This window comes from Canis lupus, chromosome 1 (assembly GCF_048164855.1).
Source record: "Canis lupus baileyi chromosome 1, mCanLup2.hap1, whole genome shotgun sequence".
Classification (NCBI taxonomy): Eukaryota; Metazoa; Chordata; class Mammalia; order Carnivora; family Canidae; genus Canis; species Canis lupus.
In genome coordinates, this window is record NC_132838.1 from 73,425,164 (window position 1) to 73,446,702 (window position 21,539).

General features: G+C 40.9%; 1 long non-coding RNA gene across 1 annotated transcript; it reads right to left on the reverse strand.

The window, feature by feature from the left end:
* Positions 1-5: 5 nt before the first annotated feature.
* LOC140619582 (uncharacterized) lies at positions 6-20,281 on the reverse strand. Its single transcript, XR_012019473.1, has 3 exons — positions 19,953-20,281; positions 2,816-2,918; positions 6-229 (listed from the first exon to the last, which is right to left on the reverse strand). It is a non-coding gene; the product is annotated as an uncharacterized lncRNA (long non-coding RNA).
* Between the last annotated feature and the right edge of the window lie 1,258 nt (positions 20,282-21,539).

Below are 21,539 nucleotides of genomic sequence, written 5' to 3' on the forward strand. Positions count from 1 at the left end.
TTATTTATTTATTTGAGAGAGAGACAGGTAAGGAGAGGTAGGGAGATAGGTGGTAGGGAGAGGCAGAGGGAGAGAGAAACAGAAGCAGACTCCCTGCTAAGGAAGGGAAGTACAGTGAGGAGCTTGATCCAGGACCTGGAGATCATGACCTGAGCTGAAGGCAGATACTTAATCACCTGGGCCACCCAGGGACCTCTCAATTTTCTTTCTGAATGTTTCATTGTTGTATCTGGAACGAGATGACAATGTGATATTAGAGCAGAGAGGAAAGAACACCTATTGGAATTGTTTGATGAGATATGGGCTTATTTTTATGCAATCAGTTTAACAAATAATTAAATGATAGCAAGGCTTGACAGCAAACAGCCTGGAATCAGGCATATCTATATGTTCACGTACATTCTGAACTCTGTGTACATGAGAATCCCCCCTCCCCTCCGGAAGATTTATAGCATGGAGAAGCAGAGGAGAACCAATGGGCAGAACTACACATGCCCAGTATGCTAAGTCACCCTACCTCCTCAGGGGCAAAGTGGTTAAGTCAGAGAGACCCCTGGATTATGCTTTGACAAGGAGAAGCATTGAGGCCTGCCACATCCCTTCTTAAACTTTGTGGAACTCTGCCAAATTCTCACTTATGACTTGGCCAATATGTTAGAGACCTAGGCCCATGGCTTACTCCACTCATCATGTTTATGAATGATAAAATGTACATGACTCATTAAATATGCAGAGCTTGGCTCATAGGAAACGTTCAGTGTAGTAAGATAGCATCATTATTTTTCTGTTGTTATTATTAGTAAAGTATGGGAGGCAGTTTGGTGTATTCAGAAAGGTTGTGATCCAGAGATTGGAATATAATCCTGGTTCTACTAGCAGCTAGCTAAGCGACTTGCACAAGACTTCTCTGCAGGCCTTCCTTTCTTCACTGGTGGAGCATTTGATCATTTGTGTGCAATGTACACTTCCAGGAGTCACTGTTGACACAGGGGACAATGTAAAGTATATTCCCTGGAATCGTAAAATGTGGAAGGCCTGCAGCTGCTGACTTCCTATAATCGAGGAGCCCAGGATGAATTGGGATGTTCTCAGCTTGGAGTCAATGCTGTCTTGATGGCCCCTCGTATAGTCAAGGTGCAATCCATTAGTCAATGGTACCTCCCTCCCCTCATTCATGTTCTCCTTCTCTCTCTCCTTCTCAAATCAATAAATAAAATCTTAAAAAAAAGAAACTGCCTAAAATTCCTGCCCCTCATGAAGGTCTCATTCTCTGCTGCAGAGTGCAGCAGCTTGTTTAGGTGGACGTCTCTGGTTGTCTAGGGACCTGGAGATATGTTGCAGGGAGACATAATTTTTTTTTGTTTCTATTTAAATTCCAGTTAGTTAACATACAGTATAATGTTAGTTTCAGGTGTACAATACAATGATTTAACACTTCCATACAACACCCAGTGCTCATCACAACAGCTGTACTCCTTAACCCCCTTCACCTGTTTCACCCATCCCTCAACCCACCTCTCCTCTGGTAACTGGAAGTTTGTTCTCTCTCTCTCTCTTTTTTTTTTTTTTTTGAAGATTTTATTTATTTATTCCTGAGAGACACACAGAGAGAAGCAGAGACACAGTTAGAGGGAGAAGCAGGATTCATGCAGGGAGCCCAATGCAGGACTCGATCCCGGAACTCCTGGACCACGCCCAGAGCCGAAGGCAGGTGCTCAACTGCTGAGCCACCCAGGTGTCCCCAGAAGTTTGTTCTCTAGAGTTAAGAGTCTGTTACTTGGTTTGCCTTTCTCTCTTTTTCTTGCTGTTGCTTGTTTGTTTCTTAAATTCCACTTATAAGTGAAATCATATGGTATTTGTCTTTCTCTGACTGACTGATTTTGTTTATCATAGTAAACTCTCTAGTTCCATCCAAGCCATTGCAAACAGTAAGGTTTGATTCTTTGTTATCCTTGAGTAATATTCCATGGTCTATATACACCACATCTTTATTCATTCATTGGTTGATAAGATACTTGCTCTGTTTCCATAATTTGGCTATTGTAGATAATGCTGCTATGAACACAGGGATGCATTTATCCCTTTGAATTGGTATCTTTGTATTCTTGGGTAAATACTTACTAATGCAGTTGCTGGGTCATAGGGTAGCTCTCTCTTTTTAAAAAAGATTTTATTTATTTATTCATGAGACATACACAGAGAGTGAGGTGAAGACACAGGTAGAGGGAGAAGCAGGCTCCATGCAGGAAGCCTGATGTGGAACTCAATCCAGGATTCTAGGATCACGCCCTGAGCCAAAGGCAGACACTCAACCGCTGAGCCACCCAGGCATTCGAGGGCAGCTCTATTTTTAACTTTTTGAGGAACCTCCATACTGATTTCCAGAGTGGCTCTACCAGTTTGCTCACCAACAGTGCAAGAGGGCTCCCCTTTGTCTACATCATTGCCAACTCTTTAAAATGAGGTTGAATACAGTTTTATTTGATAAATATTTAACACCCGTGTTTAACAAAAAGCACATCCTAATTTATAGCATTTACCAATATCTGTGGTGTTAATACTCTTACTGTGGCCAGTTTCAAGCGACCAAAATACTGTCCCTGAACACAAAGCTGGGAATGTGCATAAATCATGAGAGCTGGTATGAGCGACTGCTGCAACACTGAGAGAATTCTAGAACTGACTGTTTAAAACAGGAGAATTTCAGACATCTGCCCATAATCCTGCAAAATCTAAATCCCAAGAGGATTGAGTTCAAAGGGTAATAGTGTTCAGGGAAACAAAACCAAACCCAAATGCGTTCAGTTCCACTTACCCACAGATATGATTTACTTGAGCTTCTGAAGAAACAGGAGAAGGAGAAGAAAGTACCATCCTCCAGACAAGTGTCTGGAATATGATAAATGCCAAAGTATTACCTGCAAAACGTTAGCTATATTTGAGCACTGACTATATGTATTCTTATTTAGTCAAATACTTTAATTGGCTTTATTTAAATTATTCTAAAAACTTATCTTTACTCTAAGCAACTCTATTTATTAAAGCTTTGAGTTGGTGAACTAGTTGTTTTCAAATACAAAATTAAACAAATATGCAACCTTTGTAATAACAAATATTCATCTGATAGGACATCAGATTACTTTGTGTTTTTTTTTAAAGATTTTATTTATTCATTCTTGAGAGACAGAGAGAGAGAGAGAAAGAGAGAGAGGCAGAGACACAGGCAGAGATAGAAGCAGGCTCCATGCAGGGAGCCCGATGTGGGACCGGATCCCGGGATTCCAGGATCACGCCCTGGACCAAAGGCAGGCACTAAACCACTGAGCCACCCAGGGATCTCTGACATCAGATTACTTTGTATACCACCTGTGGTCTCTGAACCTGTACCGTGCTTTGTGAAACAATACATCAAATAAGTGATGGCCATTATTAATATTTATTTGTGGAGTCTGAAAAGACTCCCTTTATTCATGCAGATGGTAAAATTTCAGTACTATGTTTAGATGAATCATCAGGAAACTTGGCTGCAAGTATCCTGAAAAACCTTTAGGAAACATCTATTTGACCTTTCTTTAAAGGTCACTGCTGCTAGGCAACACCATTCTTCTGAAATGCTGACCACATTTCTTAGATTTTATTAAAACACCTGTCTCTGTCTCTGTTGGCGTGGCGGGGGTGGGGGGGGTTGGGGAACACATTCTGTTCCTCGCTAACCTGTCAGGAAGACTGCAGGATCAAATACAGAAGTGTTCAAGAATTTCCTTCCCTGCTCCCAAACATCTGCGGGGGTCATGTGCTATAGGCAGCAAACAGCATTGTAGATTGGAAAATGAGGAGCTCGGTGTTTCAATGTTGAGCCTGCCACCTACTCGCTAGCAATTACTGGGCAACCGCCCAAACCTCGGTTCCCCCATCATCAAATCTCCTAAAGAAACAGGCTGTCTTCAGCCATGGGGAAGATCAGATTTCAGAAATGCAGAATGCTTCTCCCCATCCTCCTCCCTCCTGAGCTGATCAATGGCAATTATTCACAACAATAACACATGGTGGCTAATTTTCTTTTTATTCATTGATTTTTTTTTTTACCCATAGTAGACAGAGCTCTCCTACTGTAAATCTGGAAGAGATATTCTACACTCTGGAATTATTATTTTTCCTTATTTTATTTAAAATATTTTTTAAAAGATTTATTTACGTTAGAGTGAATCTGAAGCTCAATCCCATGACCCTGAGATCATGACCTGAGCTGAAACCAAGACTTGGACACTTAACTGACTGCACTACCAGGTGCTCCTCTTTTTCCTTGATTTAAAGGAATTCTGTGTTCAAATGCAAATCCAAATCAAAACCCAATTTCTTCAGGTGGTTAATTAAATCAGAAGAAGAGTTGCTGCTAATTACCAGCTGTCTCCTGATTGCAGGGTTATCTGTATTCATCCATGACTAGTAAATTCATAATTTATGAGGCCCTACACAGCCACTTGCCTTAATAGCCCTCATTTTAAAAAGCTGATGTCTTTGAGCCAAAGGAAGCTGAACACAATGTTTACTAATGTTGATATGCCTTGATCAACTGTTCCTCAAGTGAGTGAGTGTGGAAAAGGAAGTAGTTTGTAATTCATCTCTGTTTCTTCTCTGGCCCAATCCATCCCAGCTCCTTTCTCCCAACCACCAGAGAATCATCTGGCTGGAAGGTACAGGAAAATGCCCAGTTGCTGTACCTGACTTCACTGAAGAAGCTGAGACAGCTCAGTGCATTTTCAGCCTTCCAAACAGCAGTTGGTGAGGGGCTGGTTCTCTATTGGCTCACATTTTAGTGCTCAGTGATTCAGGCTTCTTGCTTGGCAACACGTACTTGAACTTCCAGTTTCTCAAGAGTCCAGTCGTGAGAAAAAGACCCATCAGGAAGAGGACTTTTGCCTCTGGCAAGATTTGACCACAAGTTCAGAGCAGGTTATAGTCATGGTTTTGGTGAAGGAAGCTTTCCTGGATCTGAGAGAAGGCCGGCATCAGCAAATTTGAGCAAAAAGGGCCAATGATGCCAAATGCACCACAGAGAAGATGCCCAGGCAAAGTGGAATTAACTTATAGGTGACTATGATCTAAGAAAAGACATACAGTCTCAAGGATTCTGTCTCAAAATCCTCTTGGAGTGGGAGGAAAAAGTCACAAGTCTATGTGAGGCACAGGGCTAGTAATGCCCTGGTTAGACTGGTGTTCTCATCTAGCTTTGTGGTATTAGGCAAGGCACTGAGTTTTCTGAGTGTCACTTTTAAGCAGAAAATGAGTTGGACAAAATACTTTCTAAGAAAATACTTTCTAGAGGATATCTAATAGTTCTAAGATTTTATGGCTTATTTATATACTTTTGATGCCAGAATCCCACTTATTCCCCTGGGCGGTCAAGTCACATTTCTGAATGGGATTGTCGTGTGCAGAGATTAATGTGTTAAGATTAATGAGACTAAGAGTTTCTAGAGTCTGGTATTTCTTCCCCAAGGCATTTTAGTCCTACTTTTTACTTTCTCTTTTGGGCTTAGAATCCACTGCCCAAGAATACCATGGATCATGTCTTAACTTCCTTGTGCTTAGTCTCACCAGTGAAAAATGGAAGGTGCATACTGGCATAGGGAGAACATAATAAGCCTTGAAGCCACAAAAACTTAGGGTCAAATCCCAGCTCCAACCACTTACAGGCTTGAGTGAGGTTAGATAGTGAGTCAAGGTACCTTTTATCAAGTGTCAAGTGATGACACTTTTGTCAAGTGATGATAAAAAATGTCATGCCATGTGAATTTGTGGAGAGGACTGGATGCCCTCCACATCCCAAAGGCATTTAATGGCTCACCCATTCAAAGTTCACCTTTCCATTTCACTCTTGGAGAAACCCACAACTACATAGATGATCCATCTTGCATGTTAGAGTTTCACTTCCTCTATTTTTTCTCATTCATTATTTTCCTTTATCTCACCTGCCTATTGGCTGCTGTGCCCAAAACACTTCACCATCTATTTTCATTCCAAGAATTTTTTTCCCATATTTTACTTGGTATCCTTACATTTCATCAGATGCTTCCAAAATTTTATGAAGTCAAATTTATCTATTGCTTTATAATTTTGCATTTTGCTGTCTTGCACAAGAAGACTTTCCTTCTCAAAGTACACTCTTCCATTTGCTGTTTGAACAACTGCTAACAGAGTGCTCACACAGTGTATAATTGTTGTCGGCTCCGCACACATTTATAAGGTAATCTCCTTTGGGCAACACACAATTTTAGTTGGGGACAGGAAACATGTGAACTGCTACCAATTTCAGATTGTCATGAAGGCCTTGAAGGATAAAAACAGAGTGATATGGGAGCGCCTGGGTGGCTCAGTGGTTAAGCTGATGTAGGTAATGCTGAAAGTGTTCAGGGCCAGGGGCACCTGGGTGGCTCAGTGGTTGAGCGTTTGCCTTCGGCTCAGGGCGTGATCCTGGAGTCCTGCATTGGGTTCCCTGCATGGAGCCTGCTTCCCCCTCTGCCTGTGTCTCTGCCTCTCTTTGTGTGTCTCTCAGGAATAAATAAATAAAATCTTAAAAAACAAAAACAGAGTGGTATGATTGATACCACCCAGGCAAAGGGGTGAAAGGGTCACAGATAAAACAGCTAAGACCGGGATCCCTGGGTGGCGCAGCGGTTTGGCGCCTGCCTTTGGCCCAGGGCGTGATCCTGGAGACCCGGGATCGAATCCCACGTCGGGCTCCCGGTGCATGGAGCCTGCTTCTCGCTCTGCCTCTCTCTCTCTCTCTCTCTCTCTCTCTGTGACTATCATGAATAAATAAATAAAATCTTTAAAAAAAAAAAAAAAAAAAAACAGCTAAGACCTAAAAGATGAAGAGGAATCAATTAGTCTGTCACCTACCAGGGTAGTTTGGCAAAGGGAATGGAAGGAACAATAGCTCTGAAGCAAAGAAAAGTGTGGTAGACAGCAGCAAGAGCAGATTGTAGTGGAGAGAGCTTTGTGAGCAAAGGGAAAATGTGATGAGATGAGGTTGGTGGGGTAGACAGTGTCAGTCATGTAGGGCCTTATGAGTGCTGGATTGAAGTCAGAAACCAGTGGAACATTACGGAGAGGTTTTAAGTAGATTAGGGCACGAGAGAGCACCTGGTTCCCAACAGCTTCAAAGGCATCAGCCCCACCTTCGTAGGAGGAGCTGGGTGTAAGTTCACTTGATGAAAATCATCACAAAGGGTCAGGAACATTCTCCAGAATGTTTTTTTTTTTTTTTTTTAATTTGTTTGAGGACCCAGAGCCAAACCTTTTATTTCAGTACTTACTTTTCAGACTGGGAATAATTACACAAAAGTGTGTTATTTCTCTGCTCTCAACAGAGAAATATATTTAAGGTAATACACTAGAGGTCCTGCTTTAGGTAGTGCTCTATTTTAAAAGTAGACTGTAATATCCTTGATGTCTCCATGCACTCAGAAACAGGATTCTTTTTAAAACATCTAAGTCAATATTATTAATAAGATGCTACGTAGTAAACAGTTTTATAAGAGGTAGTCTTTGTCCTCAGGAGCCTAAAACTCAACAAGGAAGACAAGGCATGAACATGTCTGCAGTATGTGATCAGGATCTTAAAAGAGCTAAAAATAGTCTTGTCCTCATTCAGGGGAGAGCTTTCCTTGAGTGCTGGGGTGACCAAGAGAGACTTCCTGATGCAGGCAGCATTTGGGCTGGATCTCAGGGAAGTCTACAGTAGATGAACTGAGGGGAGAGCATCCTCAGGTAGAGGACAGGGATGCGATGAAGGCAAGAAAGGCAAGGGATATTTGGTGTAAGCTGACAGTGAATTTGGATGAAGGCTGAGGTAGATCCAGGGGATTACTGAGAAGTATGGCTTAATGGTGGCTGCTTGATGACAGGAGCCCGTTGGCAAAGGCTGTGGACCCAGGTGGAGTGGTACCCATGGGAAGGCATATTTGAAACTGAATACTAAATCCCTGATTCTACTAGGCTATTTTGTCTTCTGTCCAGAAAACATTGAGTTTCTTTGACCATGTCTGTGCATCCTTCTTCTGAAGGAACCTGTGTGCTTTGGTCTCCATTGGTCCAGGTCTGCCTCTATTTTTTCAGAGGCCTGCTCTCAGGCTACTATGGCCACCTTACTTGTGTAATCGAAAGAGCTAGTAGTTCTGTATTTTGTGTCCCTTCCTGCCTCTCTGGGGTAGATTGTGAAAGCTTCCTGGCCTCAGGTCAGGGCTCTGAGACACAACTTTCCCTCCAGAGTCCCTTGCAGGATCAGACTGAATTTACTCCCTGGGATTTTGCCTGAAATTATGCCCATACTTAGCTTCTTGCTCTTCCTCTTCTGCTTCCCCTCTTAGTCGCTCCTTGGAGAAACTTCCTTAATAAATCACTTGGAAATGAGTTGTCTCTATGTCTACTTCTGGGGAACCTGTCCTAAGATTCTGACCAAGGGCTACTTTAATTTCCTCAACTAGTGCAAGACTGACACAAGAAGATTCATAGCATGTCACTGAGGAACAGCTGTAGGGGAATAGTGAGACTGAAGCCAAACTGCAAAAGTTAAAAGAAGTAGACACTGTGAACAATTTGTCATTCTTTCTGGATGTCCTATACCTTTTGAAACCCTTGTAATGTTTGAGTATTTTTGGCCTTTTGCAGCTTGCTTTACCAGAGCAGAACTCAGAAATTCTCAGTATTTCTCAAAGCTGGGGTGTGAGAATGTAACCCAGACACACCCATGTTAAACATCTGTTCAGAAGTGAACAACTTATGAAAGAGATCTATTTGAAGAATTCTTTATTTTTCTTTGTGGTGGGTGGCAGCAGAGGTTTTGGCCTTTTTGAAGAGCAGTGATTGTGAGGTTGTGGTCCTGACTAAAAAAAAAAAAAAAATGTCATTGTTGGGATGGCAGTGATGGTGGTTGTCCCCCATAGTGCTTAGTAGGGCAGTGGCAACAGCAGCCGCAGCAAGGACTGTTAACCCATTGGGCCCGTTCGGTGGCACTGCTCCTAGAAATGTAACTTCAGCCACCCTGGGTCTCCTGTCTTCCCCCAAAATATCCTTTAAATAAATTCATCTTCTAAATACTTGGAGTCAAGTTCAGTTGCTTGCAAACAGGAACTCTGCCTCAGAGAGTAGAGGCTGAGAAATTGTGGCCAGTGAGGACATCCTTCCTTCCTTTTTTTTTTTTTAATTAAAGATTTTATTTATTTATTCATGAGAGACACACAGAGAGAGAGAAAGAGGCGGAGACACAGGCAGAGGGAGAAGCAGGCTCCATGCAGGGAGCCCGACGTGGGACTCGATCCCGGGCCTCCAGGATCATGCCCTGGGCTGAAGGCGGCGCTAAACCGCTGGGCCACCGGGGCTGCCTGAGGACAGCCTTCCTAAGGGCATGTGGAAAGAGGCATAAGGGCATAAGAGTGGACTGAGGTAGTGTCTAAGGTGGCCTCTCTGATCATTAACGTGTGGTGTTCAAGTGCTTCTGCTGTCCCCGTCCATGTCGAGTCAGGGCTGATATGTGGGGCCAATAGAATAGAGCAGAAATAATAGCGTGTGGCTTCCAAAGCCAGTTCAGCCAAGCATTATAGCTTCTGTATTGGAAGGTGATCCCGGAACTAGGGACAGCCATGGCAGGGAGGTTGGACCTTCCTTTCTTGAGACAGGAAGAAGGAGCAAATGCGATTGTTAGAGTCAAGGATGAGCATAAAGGAAATGGCAGACAGAATTTCATCTTCTCAGTGAAGTAAGTCAGGCAAGATCAACTGCAAAGATGATGGGGTGCGGAGAAAGGGGGTTCTATGTGTTAAGCTCACATTTATTTAGTGTTGATTTTGTGCTGGACATTATGCTGGCTCCTTTAATCTCATTTAACCATTCCACCAACTCAATGAGCTAGGAACCATTATTTTCTTAATTTTGTAGGTGATGAAGCAAAAGCTAATGGGAGTTAAGCAAGAATTGACAGATCAGTGAGATAGGTCAGCTATCAAACAGGCTCTTGAGTATGTTTTAGAAGATAACACACAATTAATGAAATATCACAAAAAAATGGGGAAGGAATGAAGTATTCAGGAAGTGATCCAGGTAAAAGCCAACATCAGGCTTTATCAGGAATGAGGTTAGAATAGTCACAATCAGCCCTGCTATTTCACCTTGTTGTGGAAAAATATGTAGATTAACCATGCACTCCTTAGTGGGGAGGATCTTTCTAACCATAAGCACTATGTAAGAAGTCCCACAGAAAAAAATCATAATTTTAACAATATTCAATTTAAAATTGAATTGGGGCACCTGGGTGGCTCAGTGGTTGAATGTCTGCCTTTGGCTCGGGGCGTGATCCCGGAGTTCCAGGGTTGAGTCCCACATTGGGCTCCCACATGGAGCCTGCTTCTCCCTCTGCCTATGTCTCTCTCATGAATAAATAAATAAATAATAAAATAAAATAAAATAAAATGTAAAACATTTATATGACTTTAACCACAGATAAATGGCAATTGGGAAAATGGAACATAAGATAAGATTGATAAAAGAATCAATGATGTGAACATACACCACATACGTATTATTGTAGTAGCACCCCAACAATAAAAAAAGACCAAGATCAAAGAGTATAGGGGATTCACAAATGAAACCACACTGCTTATCAAAGAAATTCAAATGAGAAAAAAGCAATAATGATTGTCACCCAGGAAGCTGGGAGTTCAAAAGGCTGGTGAGGGTGTGGTCCACCTCAGGGGCTCAGGGCAGGGGTGGGGTGGGGGGGTGGGAAGCCCCACGTTATGATACATAATAAACTTCCATATTATGTATCAATATCCTGTAAAGTTCACACCATTTGACCCAACAAGTGCACTTCTGAAAATCTATACAGAAGAAAAATCAGAAACTCAGAAAAAGAGGGGAGCACATGACTCTTGATCTCAGGGTCATGATTTTCAAGCCCCATGTTGGGCGTGAAGCCTACTAAAAAATAAAGTAGAAAAAGATTTATACATAGAATCTTTTTTTTTTTTTTAAAGATTTTATTTACTTATTCATGAGAGATACAGAGAGAAAGAGAGAGAGAGTCAGAGACACAGGCAGAGAAAGAGGCAGAGAGAGATAAGCAGGATCCATGCAGGGAGTCCAACGTGGTACTCGATCCCAGGTCTCCAGGATCACACCCTGGGCTGAAGGCAGGCACCAAACCGCTGAGCCACGCAGGCGTCCCTATACATAAGAATCTTAATCACAGTGTCATTTATAATGGTTAAAAATGTTTAAGGTACTCAGGAATATGAGAATATTTCAATAAAATATGATTTAGTCACATAAGAATATAAGGTCATTAAAATCATGTTCTTGAAGAATTTTTAGGAATAAGAGAATAATCATAGCATACGAAAAAAAAAAAAAGAAACCCAGGATACATACTCTATGTACTTCACCCTCCTAGCTGTGTAAAATAAAGAATTCTACTGGAAACAGGATGTTAACAATTGCATGTTAAAAAAAAGTGCCCAAGTATTAAGTGTTTAATACTCAGTGATGGAAAGTCAAGTGGTATTAATTTGCTTTTCCTTAGTTCTCTAGATTTTCTGTACTGAGCATATTAGTTTGGTCTTACTAAAACTCGATTTTAAGTAAAACTTGACATGATCTCTGAAGATGGGCCATTGACCTCTCTGCAGTCAGTAGGGTTCCAATCTGGGCAGAAAATAAGCCTCTTGTTTCTGCTCCAAAACTAAAGCTTAGGATAAGATGGAATTCCCAAGACATCTAAGCTCTGGTTGGTGAGCATTTGGATGAATTCCAAGGAAGTCTCACCAAGTCCTTCCTTCATCCAAACTCAAGACAGTGAGGTGAGAATAGACACTGATCCAAGGGTCCACCACTGGTTTCATCTAGTGCTTTTCAACATTAATGCACACATGAATCAGCCAGGGATGTTGGGAAAATAGAAATACATCTCAGTAAGTCAGGGTAGGGTCTGAGGTTCTGCCTTTCTAATAACCTCCTGGATAATGGTAATGCTGCTGGTCCGTGGGCCACAATTTGAGTTCAAAGCTTACAGTCTCTTTCCTAGAGGGTGGCCCAGCATTCCCTTCTTGCAAATATAAAAGATTTAGAAACAAGTTCAATCAGTAGGCATTAATTAGATAAGTAATGTACATCTGATGTCTGGGAGCCCACATATGGGACACTGTTCTGGGGTTAGCAGGTTCTTAGGACATTAACAAATGATCTTATGGCACAAGCACATTCACGTGGATGTGTGCAATGCATATACATCTGTTGATAGTGTGCATTTTTGTGCATCTGTGGTGAACTTCTTTGAGGAAATTCCTGGGCATTATATTTCCTCTTTCCTGATGGAGTTGCATTAGTGATCAAAAGAGCAAACCACGAATCCTTTCCCCTTGTCTTTTTCTTTTCCCCCTTTCATAAAACCTCTGGTCTCTGCATGTGTGCTCAGTAATAAGAGAAGCCAAGGCCTCCTGTGGGTCCTAGGAAATGCATTATCTAATCTAAAAATAGACAAGAGCCCATTGTCTCATGCAAAAGTAAATCCCATATACTAATCCGGCAGAAAGTGATCTAGCCTTTTAAAAGATTTATTAGCTCCTGATCTTTTCTCTATGCATGACTATTTTTCATTTCATTCTATGATGGATAAATTGAATTAAGCAAGAGCTAAAATAACTTCTTTTTAAAGGTATATAAATCTTTGTTATATAAACCTTGGGGTTTAGGAGGCCTCAAGGTACTTGAAGTATCAAAGCATTGAATGAGAAGAGAAAAGTAACTGTTATTATAGAAACAGATGGTTTCCCAACAGTGGTGTATTGTAAATGTTTAACAAGCAGTTCTTTAACAAAACACACACACACATACACACACACAGATGAAAAAATATTGCCAGGGTTAGGGTAGGCGGAAATGGGAAGTGATTGCTAAAGGTTTTTTGGAGACTGATGAAAATGTTCTGAAATTGGATAAAAAGCAGCGAATACGCTAAAGACCACTGACTTGTACAATTCAAAATGGGAAGAATAACACAAGACCCACCTCCCCACAACCTCCATTCACACCATGTGCCAATTTCAGTGGTGTAAACTACTCCCATCATGGCTGATGCCAAGCTGCCCACGTGGCATCACTGAACGCAGCTAGGAAGGGCACAGGCTCTGGCACAGCACTGGTTCCCACTGTGGCAATTCATTCCTTAACCACTAGGGTTTAGGTGGACATCCAGGGGTATACACAGCTTTCCCTGAATATCAGCCTTTGAGTTGTCCTTTCTTGTTTTTCTGCTTGTTTGTTTTTATTGTTTCTTTCTTAAACTGATTGGGATGCAGCGAAGAGTCTGAAAATTGGACTCTCAAGTTCAACATGTGTTCTCTTATTAATTTAGATTGTCAACAACACATTTATTGAGGGCCTCCTGATGCTAGGCTCTGTGCTGTATGCTGCAAATTCTAAGGTGTGTGGAATGACCCTTGCCCATGAGGAGACACTCATGGGCAAACAGGCACACTCATTGTAGAACCTGAGTGTATGTATGCTTTAATAGAGAAATGTGCACCCTGACTAAGAGGATTATTTTCCTCAGTGGATGGAGAATGGTAATGGTATCAGTGAAGGTCTCACAGAAGAGGAGGTATCTGACCTGGAATCAGGGAAGGACATTGTAATTCCAGAGAACAGTACAAGGGAAAGAAAAGCATGGAAGCCTGAAGAGAAGAGATGCTATGGAAATAGGCACTAATGTACTGTGGCTATGTCATAGATTCATTAGTGGCTGAGATGAAGAGTGACCAGAAAGATGAGCTGATACATTTTTAACTCCTTTATGGGCTACTCAAAGGAGTTTGCACATTACCCTATAGTAACTGGGGAGTCATTCAGATTTGTTAAGCAAGGGAGGGACATGCATAGATCAACAGTATTACTCATTGAAAATAAGAAGGGTACATGGGTAGGAAACAGAGATGGGAAGAAGCTAGAATTAGGGAGGCCAGACAAGAACATTGTGTTATTCCAGCAAACAGAGATGAATATGAATGAATAAGCTAATGTGCAGGGGTATAGCGTGAAAGGGATGCAGTGGGGAAATACATCAAAATAACATTCATAGAGCTGAGAACACAACTGAATGTACATGGGGGAGCAGATGGCAGAGTCAGGCTAATGTAGAAGTTCCTTTCTTGGGTAACCAGATAAATGGCGTTTCTTATACAGTGCCTCACCCATGGTCGGCACTGAGTGAATATTTGTAGAATATTGGAACAAATACCTGGAATATAGAGGTGCAGCATAGTGTGATGGAAGGCATTCAATATGTTGAATTATAGCCTCTGTACATCAGAGCACAGTTACTTAATAGTTATGGGACTTTGAGCAAGTTTTTTATTTCCTCTGAGCCTTAATTTCTTCACCTATAAAGTAGAATTATTTGACCTTACAAGGACCTTGATCAAGACTGGAATTAATACAATCCCTTAAATTATTATTCCTTGGAAGAGCAATCATGTTGTAAGTGACACTAAATGGTCAAGGATCTCCAATCATTGTCTACAGCCAACTATGAAGAAAGACCACTTGCCTCCTTGTAGCTTCTCACTCAATCTCTGAAGCCTCCTTGATAGCAACAGGACTGGGGGATCCTTTTTGGCTTATAAATTTAGCTTGAATCCATGTGCACCAAAGAGAAGATTTTGAGAGTTGGTTAGTGCTGGAATTATTTTAGTTGAAAAGATTTAAAAATCTACAACTATTTCTCGGGCTCCTGAAGGAAACAACAGCCAATTTGTCAGACAAATTGGGAATAAAAAAATTAATGGCCCAAATGTAATCATTACAAATGATGATTCAGTCCTCATTTCTTGGTATCTGAAGGATCCCCAGATACCCAGTGACTTTTGTGTGTGGTTAAAAGGCAGAAGAAGACTCATCCAGCCCAAATCTAATCTGAGGGAGAGCTCTGTGTAGCTCATCGGCTGGTATCCATGGAAGCTTGATACAACAGAGGGCTCCATGATCTCTGGGCGGTCAGGAGGCCAGAATATGTCTAATTTGGGAATGCCAGGTAATCACAAACTACCAGACAGGGAAGAGGACCCCCGCCAGCTTACAGAGTAAAATTGAAACTGAATATGTTAAGGGAAGCACATCAGAAAAGTGGTGAATGCCTTTGAAATGCGCAAAGCAGATGACTGGATGTCTATAGCACACTTTTCCAGATTATCTCTACAGTTTCCTTGTCTTTGAGTGATTTTATAACTGTAAATTATAAATAACTGATAGCAATAAAAATAATTTACATTTATAGGTATGCAAATAAACCTTGTCTGGTGGAGAGGTGATTGATCCTCTCCCATCCTCATGAAAAAAACAAATTTTGCATCTACTGAGCCAATTCATTTCAGCACTTTTTGGGACTTATATTTGCATCTATTCTTTGTTTTCTCCTTGAGCTGGTTGTAATATCGTACTGGCTTCCTTTTTAGTTAATGAGCTAAATAAAATTTTTAACATGTTTATTTTAGATGATAATCATGATTTTACTCCTTGAAAAATTATTGATCATTACTATTACTTCTTACACACTGAAAAACTCTGGTAAGGGGAAGAGTCCTCCCTCTTCAGGGCATCATCAGGGTGCTGGTGGGGAACAAATAGTGATCCAAAGGATAGAAAATCTGGTAAGACTCCCTTGGGGTGCAGTGGAGGTCCAGCTTCTACTTTCCTGAAGCAAAGGGAGTCCTTCCTCAAGCAGACCTTAGGATGGGTCATCAGATTTCTGGCCCATAGAAGATTCAATAGATATGCCCAGGATGGATGCTACATTGAGAAAGAAAGGGTAAATGAATACTTCAAAGGGGTGGGAAAAATCTCAATCAGGATTCAGTTAAGTTCTCTCTAAAAGGACATTAGAAAATCCACCTATTTTTTGACTGTTCTAAAAAATACTGGTTGTATGTCTCCTTATATGTATAGCATAATGACACATTAACAATATATAAAAGAGATGGTCAATATTAGTAGGAGAGGGGTTTGTTTCTTATGCGTGATCCATTTAGATTAAATATGAGGATCCAGTTTTTCTCAGGATGGAGGGAAGGGGTCTCAATTACTCAAAAGGCCATCCTACAGGAAGCACAGAGAATTAGTAAAAGGAAAGAGAAAGGTGATTTGAGGAATGTGATTCTGGGCACTCAGAACAACCCAAATGTCTTTAGTACGTCAGGATTTTCATGGTAGTAAACTGTAACTGCAGAATTCCAGATACAGCAGGATGTAAGGGTGCTGAAGACAGGGGCGGGGGTAGGTGTGAGGAATACCTTGTGGAGGAAGCAGATGCAGATGAACAGACATGATTAACATCGGAGTCTCCAAATATAAACCACGGAGGAAGAGGTCAAAGCAGTGCTTGAAGGACTGTGTGTAGTGTTACACCGATATATTACAAAATAAGAAAGAAGCTGAAGACTGAACAACAAGAAATCCAAAGAGGGAAGGGAAAAAAAGTAAGTAGATTAATGAAATGGTAAATAAACAACAACAAAAAAACCCAATCACACTTGATTTTTAAAAAACACCCATGAAAAAGGCAAACACAGCAAATCTAAAAAAGCATAATATCAGATATGAGAAATTTACATCACTGCAGAAAAGCAGGAAATTACAAAAAATATATAAGGGAATAGTTTGCACAAGTCAAGCTAACATTTTTGAAAAAAAAAATGCCTTTCTCAGAAATGAAAATTGTCAAATCCAAATCTATTCCCAATTAAAAAATCTAGAAATAAATCTCAAACATGTGTAAGACCTGAGAAAAATTGTAAATCTTTACTGAAAGATACAAAATAGTAGTTATGGGCTAGAGAAATATAGCATGTTCTTAATGGCAAGGCTCATTATTATAAGGATTTTATCATGTACCAAATTATTCTATAAATTCCAGACATTCCCAATCAAATCCCAAGAGAATTTATGGGCAAAATAATTACAAAATTCATTTTGGAAGAGAAAACAGAATAGTTATGAATGTTGAGATAACTAAAAGAACAATGGGAATGAGGGGGGACCCCTTGCCTGAGCACCCTTACCCTGCATCAAAATACAATATCAAGCCCAAGTAATTTAAAATGTGCCCTTAGATGCAGAACACAGATTGGACAATGTGATAAACCATTGGGACCCTAGGCTATCTGGAAATAGACAAAATCAAGCCCTTATTTCATATCAGACACAGAAATAAAGAGCTAAGTCTCAAGAGCAGAACCATAAAAGTATCAGAAGGAAAATAATTTTATTTTTTAAAATAATCTTGGGGATATGAAAAGGACTTCCAAAACAAGATACAAAACCCAGAGCCCCAAAGGAAAAGATTTATAGATTTGAGGACACAGAAAATAACAAATGTCTTTATGACAAATGTCTCTGTAAAAAGACAACTTGGCAGACGGAAAAAAAATGATCAGTAACCAGCAAATATAAAAAGTTCCTAAAAATCAATATAAAAACCTACAAACAGGGGATCCCTGGGTGGCTCAGCAGTTTAGCGCCTGCCTTGGGCCCAGGGTGTGATCCTGGAGTCCAGGGATCGAGTCCCACATCCGGCTCTCTGCATGGATCTTGCTTCTCCCTCTGCCTGTGTCTCTGCCTCTCTCTCTCTCTCTCTCTCTCTGTGTCTCTCATGAATAAATAAATTAAAAAAAAAATCTTAAAAAAAAACCAAAAAACTCCTACAAACAAAATGAAGATGACCAAGAAATTTATGAAAGAAAAATTACAAATGGCCAATAAACAAAGGAAAAGATGCCTAACCTTGGCAGTAGTTAGGGAAGTATGAATTATAACTGCAGTTTATAATCTATAGGCAAGGATTGGAGGAGCAAGCATTCACAGAATTGATTGAAATGTAAATTGCAAGTCTTTTGAAGGCAAGTTTATCATAATTTAATTCCTTTGATCTAGGGATTCTAAATCTAGGAATTTGTCTAAAGAAATACTTGCCTGTTTACGCAAATGTACATGCATAGATATTCATTGCAGCATTATTTGTAATAAAAATAATTAGGACTAATATAAATGCCCACCAAGATGGAGTGGGGATGGCAGACATTGATAGGGGAGGGTAAAGGGGCCATTTTGTGTTTTGCTTCTTACACTTCCTTTTTAAAAAATCTTTTAGGGGCACCTGGGTGGCTCATTCAGTTAAGGGTCTGCCTTTGGCTCAGGTCATAATCCCAGGGTCCTGGGATGGAGCCCCATGTGTAGCCCCGCATGGAGCCCCTGAGGAAGGAGCCAGCTTCTCCTCCCTCTGCCTGCTCCCCCTGTTTGTGCTCTCTCTCTGTGTCAAATAAATAAATAAAATCTTTTTAAAAAATATTTTAAACAAAAATGTACACATATTTAGTTGTTTAGGTTTAAAAGAAGAAAATGTAAAGAATTACACCAACATATTTAAAGTGTCTTTGGGTTGTTGCATTGTAGAGGCATGATTTTCTGTATTATTCAGATGATACACAATAAGCAGATATTAGTTTTATAATTAGGAAAAGACTGAAAATCAGCATATAAAATCTTGAATACTTCATATATTGACATTTATATGAAAAAAATTATAAACAACAAAAATACCAGAAGATAAACCCATAGGTAAGCCTGCTTGTGTCTAGATGGCAGATATATTGGTGATTTTATTTTTTCTTGTTTTTCTTTCTTTTCCAAGTATTCTGTTTTGGGCTTTTAAACTTTTTTTTTTTAAACTTTAAAAAGACATATAATTTTTAAGAATTCATTGCATATAAATGATATGCTGCAAGCACCATAAATACAAATACATTTTGTTTCAAATGATTGTTCACATGTTATTTCTATCTTTTCAATTTTGTAAACTTAAGATGAAACCATAGATGATTATGTGTGTGTATTCTATGGGTATGATTAAAGTAAAACTATAAGAATTCTTTTGGACATGTTACAGGAATTGCCAGGTATTTGGTACCTGCTCCAAACAAATCAACAATGCATCAGGGCTGTTGTCTCATGGTTTAGTAGGTGCTGGCTTCCAGAGCCTGAAGAGAGAACACTGTTTTTTAATAACCATGGGTCAGGCAAAGGCTTTAGAACAGAATTCCAACCTTCAGCTTTATAGAGGAAAATGCCCTGTAAGACAAGGTCTCCGGGCTGACCAGATCATTACTTTTAGTTTAGCAAGATCATGGCAAAGAAAAGAAAAAAAGAAAAAAAGAAAAAAAAAAAAAAAGAAAGAAAGAAACTAAACTAAACTAAACTAAACCAAACCAAACCAAACCAAACCAAATAACCAGAAAAGGGGTGACTTGAATTTTAATTTTAGTATATTAACATTTCTTCAGGTTTTCTTTGGGGGAATGGTGGTTTTTAAGGTGTTAATGAAAAGGAATTCTGATCTCTGTTTCTAATTAATTTTCTTCATTCTCATTTGCATTCTATTTGTGAAAGTCCCTGCCAAGCTATATCTGAATAAAACAAGAATTCCCTGGGACAAGGAACTTACTCCTTATTTAAAAATCTCCTTGTGGGGCAGCCCCGGTGGCTCAGCGGTTTAGCGCCTGCCTTCGGCCCAGGGCCTGATCCTGGAGATCCGGGATCGAGTCCCACGTCGGGCTCCCTGCACGGAACCTGCTTCTCGCTCTGTCTGTGTCTCTGCCCCCCGCCCCCGGTGTGTGTGTGTGTGTGTGTGTGTGAGATGGATAAATAAATAAAATCCTTAAAAAAAAATAAAAATAAAATAAATAAAAATCTCCTTGTGGTAGAAAGCTTCACACAACAGGGAAACATGGAATTAATGGAGCTGCATTTGCATTCTGTATCCCAAGGAACTCTTTGGGCTCAAAGCTGTTTTGTGTAAATTTTGATGGCCAAGTGCTTACAACAGAGGCACAGAGTCACTGGGAACTTACCGTGGCCTTCCTTGCCCTGGGTTCCTTGCAGCATTTTGCTACCTTCATTCAGTTTCTTTGTTGCAATCCCGGAAATTGGACTCAAACTCTCCTATGAAGAACTGCAGGCCATGCTTCCCAAATTAAGGTAAAACCAACCTTTGAGACCCGAAGTCCCTCTGCAGCGGCAACGCAGGCCCCGAGAAGGCTTTCCCTTTAGCTAAAGAGAAGCCAAAACCTCAGTTTCCTCGGGCTCTTGTGCCATAAAATGGCAGGACTTCCATGAAAATGTGTTCAGTGCGGCTGAAGCATTGCCTTTGGCTTTTTTAGTCACTGCCGCTTCGTGTTTGTTCAGCTGCAGAGGTCAAATGATTTGTTCTTCCAGAAGTTAATCATTTATGACAAATTTGCTCTGCTGAGACGTGCACGGAAACGCGGCAGCCTGGCTGGGGAAGCTCGGCCGCGCGCATTTGTCTTTTTAAAAACTCTCATATTCTTCAATCTACTTTCCCCTCCTTTCATACAGTAGCCTCGGGCCACTGGTGTTTGGTTATCACTTTCTTTCCATCATCTGCTGTCCCTTTCTACTCTCGGCTTTTCTTTGGTTGTCTATTAAAGGTGCATGCCGCACCTTCACCTGCCAGGACGCATCAGGACTCAAACTCCGCTTCTCCTCTTCCTTGGAGGTGCATTTTCTTTTAAAGATATAATTTATTTATTCATGAGAGACACAAAGAGAGGCAGAGACACAGGCAGAGGGAGAAGCAGGCTCCATGCAGGGAGCCGATGTGGGACTCGATCCCGGGACCCCAGGATCATGCCCTGAGCCAGAGGCAGATGCTCAACCACTGAGCCACCCAGGTGCCTGCAGGTGGATTTTCCGAGGAAGCTGAGCTTCAGGCCGGTCTGGCTTGCACTGCCCTGGCGCTGTGTTCACATGGGCGTGTGCTGAGAATGTACACACAGCCGGTAGCTTGCACGTTCTCAGGCCGCTCTCCCCCGCGGTGGTTGGAGTTGGAGCACTCATGGCCATTTCTGAGAACTGTCCAAGGAAAAGTTGAGTTGGGGGCTCATCTAAGTGGATTTATCTAATGTGGATTTTTGTGGAATATACTTGTTTGGTGCGCACTCGTGTCTGTGTACAGCTCAGTTAGTGCTGGTGTCCTCAGGGCATGAGGACTCTCTCTGCTACCCTCCCCTGTGGGGACAGGGAGGGGACAGACCAGGAACTGCACCCTGTTTATGGGAGGCAGGGCAGAAGCCCAGTCCACAAGGTATGGGGCCTGGAGCTAGTCTGTGAAAGCCTCTTCCGATTTTTAAAGCTCACATGTGGAGGAAACTTGATAGAAATCTGCCCAAATTTGACAATACCTTAAAAACAATTCCTGAAACATTATTAATATCAGGTGTGTTGCCAAAAGAGTTTTCTAAACTAGCAATAAGAAAAAATTGATCAACCATATTAGAGAAAAGGTCTTTGACCTTGTATCTGATGTTACAGCACCTTTGGCATATGAAGAAATGATCAGAGACCACAGCCAAATATGTAGGGAAGAAGCATTTTTGAGATGTGTCAGGACTTTCATTTTAATTTTTTGATGTTTATTT